Source organism: Helianthus annuus, chromosome 6 (genome assembly GCF_002127325.2).
Source record: "Helianthus annuus cultivar XRQ/B chromosome 6, HanXRQr2.0-SUNRISE, whole genome shotgun sequence".
NCBI classification, from domain to species: domain Eukaryota; kingdom Viridiplantae; phylum Streptophyta; class Magnoliopsida; order Asterales; family Asteraceae; genus Helianthus; species Helianthus annuus.
Genome location: NC_035438.2, coordinates 18,421,382 through 18,430,572, shown reverse-complemented (window position 1 = coordinate 18,430,572; position 9,191 = coordinate 18,421,382). Strand labels below are relative to the sequence as shown.

Below are 9,191 nucleotides of genomic sequence, written 5' to 3'. Positions count from 1 at the left end.
CCACCGCCACGGACAACACCACCACCGAACCGGCACCTCCAGAGCACCACCACAAAACCACTGTCACAACAACATCACCACCGAACCGCCGCCTCCACAGCATCACCACAGAACCACCGTTAATCTATCTCCTACTTCTCTGTAATCGTCTCTATCGCCGTCCCAACAACATCACCACGCCACCGCCGTCCGGAAGCGTTCATGTTTGGTGGCTCCCCTCCGTAATTGCCGGTGAGTTCGTTTGTGAAGAGGATATTAATTTGTTGTTCTTGAAGAGGATATTAATTTTGTTGATTGAATTTGGGTTTTGTTTTTTATTTGTTCTTGTTGATTGATTTGGGAAGAAAAAATGTTCTTGAATTTGGGTTTTGTTTTTTATTTGTTCTTGTTCATGAAGATCTGAAACTGAAATGTGGGTTTTGTTTAGGGGATGATGATGATGGGTTTGAAGATGTGGTCATGTTCTTGAAGATCCGGGTTTGAAGATGATGTGTTCTTGAAGATGATGATGTGTTCTTGAAGATCTGGGTTAGAAGATGATGATGTTCTTGAAGATCTGGGTTAGATTTAAAGGGGATGAGAAATTACAAAAAATATCCATCATGTGAATTGCATGTGATAAATAATTAACCAGGGTAAGGGATGGAGTTAGACTCATGGGCCAAAATAGTTAGTTATAGAGACCATGGGGGCACTGATGTTAAAAAATCTTATTTTGGGCTAATATAGTAAAAGTGATATAACCACATGGGCCAAAAACGTAATTTACTCTTTCAAAAATGGCTGATCAAAAGTTCAAAACATGCATTTTCTTGGTATAAGAGTGCTATAAAACAAGAATATCTTTCAACCTAACATATATAGAAATTTGAAAAACTAACGTTAGAAGGTTGAAAAACTAACGTTAGATTAATACTATTTCATAGTATTTTGGTGATCAACATTATAACCATTATTGGTTTGTCAACATCGTAAAAATAGAGGTTAACCAAGTAGTTTAAAAACTCTAAATTTTCAAAAAAGCCTCAATTTTACTGTTCACTTTGGTCTCTAAAAATGTTAATTCAGCCTTACATAGATGGATGAAAAAAACAAAGCGTTATGTTTTACTTCCACTCCAACTCCTACACACATTTAGGGGGTGCAAAATAATGAAAGGATCATTTTCTTTGACGGTTTAAAACAGAAACAACTTTTTTGGGATAGTGTTCAAATGAACTTCTAGATTTATTCTTCTACACACGCATGCTCGAAACTTAGCTAAGAGGGAAACAAAAGACTTCGAATTACATTGATCAGAAAATAATAGAGGAGAGACACGAACAGATTAGAGATATATATCTTTAACAAAACAATTACTATTGCAACTATTGCACCTTAAGCAGGTGGAAGTTCCTTTAACCAACGCTGACGTTGTTTGCTCGCTTAATTCTTCCGGTTGAAGATATTGCTGAAGAAACTCGTTTAAAGCCTCTTACCCTTGCTTAGTATGTATTTTATTTTTATTATAATTTGTTTAAAAAGATCCTTAAAACATTACCATCCAGGGTATAACACAAGTAACAGAAGATATATAGATACTGCTTTATGACAAGACTATAATCTACACAAACATTATTACATGATTTAGCAGCTTTATGCTTTATGACAAGACTATAATCTAAAACATTATTACATGGTTTAGCAACAAATAACTTGTAATATATATAATCTTGCATCTTTATAGAACAACCTTACTCACCACTAAATTTTATGCAAAACCAAGTGTGCACCAAACTGTGGTTGAACAGTGATGATAAGATACGGAGCATGGGTATATGACGGTGAGAGCTCAAATGAGAAGCGTCTTAGAATCATAACGAGCGTCATTTTTGCTTCCAACATAGCAAAATTTTGTCCAATACATACACGTGGACCCCCTCCAAATGGGATAAACGAGGTTTGTCCCTTGGTTGCCTTCGACACACCTTGTGAAAATCTTTCCGGATTGAACTCCTTTACATCCTCACCCCATATATCAGGGTCATGATGTGAAAGCATTGTGTGCAACACTATGAATGTCCCGGCTGGTAACGTTATATTTCCTATTTTAGTGTCTTTGTGAATCATTCTTGGCATTCCTGCCACTGGAGGGTATAACCTAAGGACCTCGAGGAAGATCATATTGATCTGTAAATAAAAAGTTAATAAGTATAAAGGAAAAGGAAATGAATATGAAAGTATCTTTTTAGAAAAATGCAAGACAAATGAGAAAACTTACAACTTTTAGTTGATTTAAACCATCAATATCTGGTTTTCTATCTCCAAAAACCTTTAAAACTTCACCCCTAGCACGATCTTGCCAGTTTTTGTGTTGTCCTAACAATATCATAGTCCAAACAAGCAGATTTGCAGTAGTTTCTTGGCCTGCAAAGTAGAAGAGCTTACATTCTTCAATGACATCATCAATACTAAGTCCTTTGTTATGCCCGTGTTGTTTAATCTCTTTGTAATTGGAGTCCAAAAGTATGCTGAGAAGGTCGTCATTACAATCTCCCCTTTTTTCATTTGCTCTACTCGTTTATCAATAATGCCCTTCACCAAACCCTTTATCTCGTGGGCGATCGCTTTTATCCTCTTGTTGCTTTTCGTTGGTAGAAATCTACAAAATCAAGAAAATAAAGAAAGAACCATTGATTTTTTATTAATTTGGAAAACTCCTTTGTCTCTACAAAAGGTACTAGTCCCAAATTTCCTAGTTTCTTTGCATAAGGTACAAGTGAAATGCACATAACACTTTCATACCAAATTAATTATAGAGTAAATTGCGGTTTTGGTCCCTGTGGTTTATTAGCCATTGCAATATTTTACAATTCTGAAAAGTCTTGCAATTTTGATACTAATGTTTTCATTTCATTGCAATTTCCATCCTCCTTATTAACCCCATCCATAACCTAGTTAAAACAAGTCACATGACTATCATGTGCAAGGGCATTATCGTAAATAACCATAAAATGAAAGAAACAAATAGAAGAAAAATCATCTTTTTGAATCATACGACGTTGTTCTGAGTGATATTGTCCTAGGGTTTCCCATGAGCGACACAAATCTCCATTTTCTTCAAAATCGGATGTGGTTCTCGATCATAACTGGGTGTTTCGGAAGCATAACTGGGTGTTAAATTTATGCATGGCTGAAGCAGGTTATAAACACACAGCAGCATCGGCTGCACGCAAATTTATGGACGCTGCAGCGTTGCCCGCACGCAGCAGCGTCGCCCGCACACTGAATAACTGATTTTTTTTAAACCGATCCAAAAAACCTGTTAATAAAACTTACAGAAAAAACCGCTTCGCTGTAGTGCCGAAAAACCTGTAGAACGCTCCCGAACGCTGCACTTTTTTGATGTTTTTTACTGAAAAATCTGCATTTTTGGGGGTTTTTTTGCTGGAAAAAAACATGCAGTTTTTAGCCCTTTTTTTTGCTGAATGAACCTGCACTTTTTTGACATTTTTTGTGGATAAAACCCTGTATTTTTTTTTGGGTTTTTTTGCTGAAAAAACCTGCAGATTTTTGGCCTTTTTTTGCTGAACAAACCTTCACTTTTTTTATGATAAAAACCTGCATTTTTAGAGGTTTTTTTGCTGAAAAAAGCCTACAGTTTTTAGGCTTTTTGCGGAAATAACCTGATTTTTTTTTACTTTTTTTGGCTGATAAAAACCTGGTGTTTTTTTCGCTGAATTAAACCTACTGCTTTTTGCCCATTTTTTGTTCAAAAAACCTTGTACGCAACGTACACGTCGTTAACTGACAACATCAAACATGTTATAAGCACACGCAGCAGCAGTTATAGTTAGTCGTATAAATCGTTACCTGAATGTGCACGCAGCGTAAACATCGTTAACTAATAACTTCAGCTGAATCGTTACAGTGTACACGTCGTTAGTCATTTAAATAGTTTCAATTATTCGTTTACATCAGCTGATGTATTAGGGTTTGGGTGTGAAGAAGAAAGAAACAGAAGTTAAGTAGTAACATTATTTCTTTCATATTTATGGTTATTTACGATAATGCCCCTGCACATGATAGTCATGTGACTTGGTTTTAACAAAGTTATGGATGAGGTTAGTAAGGTGGACTGGAATTGCAATGAAATGAAAACATTAGTATCAAAATTGCAATACTTTTCAAAATTGTAAAATATTGCAATGGCTAATAAACCATAGGGACCAAAACCGCAATTTACTCTTAATTATATATATGAGAAAACTAGTTTAAATGAGAAAACTAAAAAACTAACTAAAAAAGCCTAAAATAACCTAAAAAACATACCAATTTTTTTTTTACAATTTTTTATAGAAAAATCGCTACTTTTTATGTATGGAAAAAAATTTTCAAAAAAAAAAAAAAAATTTTTTTTTGGTTGTACTGCACATGTGTACTAATACGGAAAGCCTAAACCACTTAACCCATCCCCCACCGACACCCCCCAAAAACCTAAACCCCCCCACCCCCACCCCCCAAAAACCTAAATTCACCCTCCCACCAAAATCCTAACCCCCCCCCCCGACCCCCCAAAAACCTAAACCCCCCCACCCCCACCCTCCCGAAAACCTAAAACTAAACCCTAAACATAAACCCGAAAAAAACCTAAACCCCCCACCACCACCCCCCAAAAACCTAAACCCCCCTCCCCCCCACACCCAAAAACCTAATCCTAATCCTAAACCTCCAAAAAAGCTAACCCTAAAAGCTAAACTAGACTCAAAAAGCTAATTTTAAGCAATGCACATTGTAGTACATGTTATATTGCACATGTGCACTACTGTAATAATAGTATTGAAAACAAGACGACACCATAAATCTTTTTTTATGTCATAAAAAATATGCTCGAATATACTTGAATGAAAGATAAGAAAATTTGTGATCTTATGGTGTCATTTTTGTTTTAAAATGATAACGTATGGAGAAATGGGAAATGTTTGAAAAGTTATATATTTTTTGTTCCAATTTTACCCCTCCTTCATTAAAAGTCTCCCCTCCTTCATTAAAAGTCTCCCCCCTCCTTTTTAGTGGCTTTTAGTTAGTTTTCTAGTTTTCTCATATATATATATATATGTAGTTTTCTCATGATCCTCTCCCTATATATATATATATATATATATATATATATATATATATATATTACCTTTTTAATATAAGTAATATATTTTACAAACAATATTGTATCATACTATATTGAATTGAATATATGAAATTTTCACATGGTTTTATCTATCGTAATTTTTCTTGATTTCCAACATAAAATATTAAAATTCGCCATGTGTTTTACGATCTATGTTTCAATATTCATTATATATTTAACCACAATGATGTCATTGTCGTAAAATACTGGTATTTATTTTTATCTCTTTTGATTGCTACACCATAACTAATACTAACCAAATTCTCACGACAAAGCATCAAGTATAAATACTTGTTATATTTAAAGTAAAGATATACAACTTAACATCCTCCTTCCAATAGTTTCCGCCATTAACCCTTTTGAAGGCCATTTATCCAACGAAAGCTATGTTTTACCCAATTCCATTGATTAGCTGGATTAGGGGTGCAAGCGAGCTCAGCTGAGCCCGAGCTCGACTAGGGTCAATTTCAAGCAACTCGCTAGTAGCTTGGCATTTACACCCCTAAGCTGGATATTGATGGTGTCTTGTGAGTCTTCCGGTAAAGAAAATATGATACACAAACATTGTTGGAAACATGTACTCACCGTGATCCAGGAATGTAGATAGATCGAGAATCAATTATAATTAGCTCGGCTAGTTCTCGTTGAAGTTCGAATATCTTCCTTCCTTCCACATAGCTACTACCAAATGCTGTCCGTGAAATTACATCCGCCGCCATTTTTTGGAGATGAGGCCAAACATCCATTTCACATGAGCTTTCTTCCTTTAATGTTTCTTCCCATTTGTTAACCATCTCATCGCAACTCGCATAAAAAGCAGGAACCATATGCTATAAATAAATAAACATTGTATGCATGTGAATACCCTCCTCAACTTATTTATAGGTTAATCGTTAATCTCGTCTAAATCTAACGGGTAACAAAGAGCAAAACCTTAAGCTTTTCGACATGAAAGGCGGGATTGATGATCTTTCGATGTTTCACCCATTGATCACCCTCGGCGTCCACTAGCCCTCTTGCTAACAACCTTCCTAACGGGTTTCCTCCTCTTTGCTTTTGGAAGTCTTTATAATTTCCAAGAATTTCCTTTATCATTGAGGGGTCTGTTATATGTATTATAGGTATCGGCCCCACCCAATTGAAGCAATTTTTACCTACCCATCATCCATTCTAACTTATCAAAAGTGAAACCACAAAGAAGATATTTGATCTATTAAAAGATATATATAAACATAGCTTCTACAACTAGAATGGTAAAAGGAAGTGATAAACGTATATGTACCATGAGTAGTAACAGCTCCATGAGCGAATGACAAAACTCGTGGCACGATATCATCATTCAAGTTTATGGGTTTGAGGTATGCTTCGGTTGTCATCTTCATTATCTCCTTAACATCTCCATATAAGAACATGTACGAGGTTCCCTTCAGTCCCTGGTCTCTTAGACACTTCTCCTTCTTCTTAGGTTCCAACCAAACCCAATTGAAAAACCGCCATCCATATACCACAACTACCACGACCGCCACAGATGCGGCGGCCGCCTTTCCTACACCACCACACGCTTCAAACATGCCACTTTGCTCCATATTGGAAGATCTAGATTTTGGTGTTCTGATGAGGAATGGAAACATGGTCTTTAGTCTTTCTTGATGGATAATTAAGTCCCTGAGATTTGAATATATATATATATATATATATATATATATCAAGGTTTCTTCACATATTTATGTTTCTATCTAGACAACGACCCGATCCAAGTGAAGGTTTCAAAGACATAACGTATTGCATTCGTAACTACTACGTAATACATTTATTTAAAAACTAATGGGACGTTTGGTTCGCGGAATGATTTGGAATTGAAATTGGAATTTGTATAGGAATTAGAATTTGAAGAAATTGGATTTGGAATTTAGACATTTCAATTGAAATTGGAAATTGTTGAATTTGGAATCTCAATTCCATTTTTGTTGTGTTTGGTTGTCAAATGAATTGAAATCCATCACCCCGGCACCCACAACCACCATTTCGGGTCGATTCGAAACGGTACTGGTGGAAACGGTACGGGTCGAAACGGTTCGGATGGAAGCGGTTCGTGTCAAAACGGTTTGGGTCGAAACGGTACAGGTCGAAACGGTACGGGTGAAAACGCTTCGCGTCGAAACGGTTCGGATAAAAACCAGTATGGGTCGAAACGGTTCGGGTCGAGACGGTCGAAGATTCCAATGAATTTACTTTAATTTCTTCACATATAGGAAGGATTTTGAATTCCTTTAGTTAAAGGAATTTGAAGGAATTCATGCCTAATTCCAATTCCAATTCCATTGTCAACCAAACACATAAAGATTGGAATTGGGATTCCAATTGCATCAAATTATGTGAACCAAACATCTTAAGAGATGGAATTCAAATTCCAATTCTCTTAAATTCCATTAAATTCCTGCGAACCAAACGCCCTCTAATGATTATGGACGGAACTTAGTAAGGATTAGAAAGGGCGAGACTCCCTAATTTTAGACTTAAAAGGTATAAGTTTAGTCCATTATCTTTGCAAAATGTTATCTCTATTTGGTTATTCAAAAGCCTCATTTAAACATATTTTTGACTTCTAAATTTAAATGTTCAAAGTTCCACTACTTTTTTTTTAACGACCAATAGAATTAATCTCGATCACTCTCAGGGCACCCACTGGACCAAACGGAGTACTCTGAGAGTAACCTAGGTCCTTCCGGGGAAAACCCGGTAACCCACCCGTCCGTAGGCACGACGATGAAATTACGGGTAAAACCCGTTTGGCTCAAGGATCCAACCCAGGTTTCCCTGGGTCTCCTATCATTGTCCACCAATGCCTCACTCTGCACCAAATGGGAGTTGAACTTGCATCTCCCAAAAGAAATGCAAGTCTTCCACCACTTGATCTAGAGATCATTGACTCAAAGTTCCACTACTACTAAGATGGACGTATGTAATCTAAGCCAGCCTTTTTTTTCGCTTCTTAATAATAACTAAGTAAATCGGTAACCATCTTAATAGTTTAATTTTTATCTTGATATCTACAGACATGTTTTAACAGTTATAAAACTTTAACTTTGCTATGACTAGCCTAGCAGATAACCAACAAAAAGGATGACGACCATACAAAGCTAATAGAGTATATCTAAGCCGGCCTTTTTTGTTTGCTTCTTAATAATAACCAAGTAAATCGGTAACCATCTTAATAATAGTTTAATTTTTATCTTGATATCTACAGACATGTTTTAACAGTTATAAAACTTTAACTTTGCTATGACCCACCTAGCAGATAACCAACAAAAAGGATGACGATTCATACAAAGCTAATAGAGTTAGGGATGAGCACGTTACTCGTTCGGTACCGAACCTGTATCGGTACTGAAAAACGGGGAAAAGTGATACCGGTATGGTACCAAATATATCGGTTCGGTACCGGTACCGATCTTTTACCCGTGAATACCGGTACTGGTATCGAAAAACGGGAAAAATGGGAACCGGTACCGATATCGAATATACCCGGTACGGTTACCAATATCGATACCTGATACCAAATGCTCATCACTAAATAGAGTATATCGCAGAGCTCCGATTGGAAAACATATACTACAATGTTGGTTTCTAGCTTTTGAAACACATACATTGGGCCCTAGCTAGTTTATTTATTGATATATACTATGTTTGAATTACGTGTATTACATGACTTAAATTATAATTGTAAAGTCCTATTTTATTTTTGTAATTTAAAATATGTGTGATTATAAAAGGAAAAATGTAAAATGAGAATCACAACTATTAAATTTAGAAAAATAGAAACAAAATAACCATCAATTAAAATTTTATTATATAAATAGTAAAGTTTAAATAATGAGAACGTACGAGGTTGATGAAAACAAAATAATGAATGTGTTAAATTTAATATTGAAAAGTAAATTGTGTAAATTAAAAACGGGTAAGGATTCACGTATAAATTAAATGGGTAAACGGAATTACACAGAAAAAAAAAATTAAGGTTACCTGA

General features: G+C 35.7%; 1 pseudogene; it reads right to left on the bottom strand.

Annotated features, from left to right (window-relative positions):
* Window positions 1-1,703: 1,703 nt before the first annotated feature.
* LOC110944446 lies at window positions 1,704-6,762 on the bottom strand (annotated as a pseudogene).
* Window positions 6,763-9,191: the final 2,429 nt, after the last annotated feature.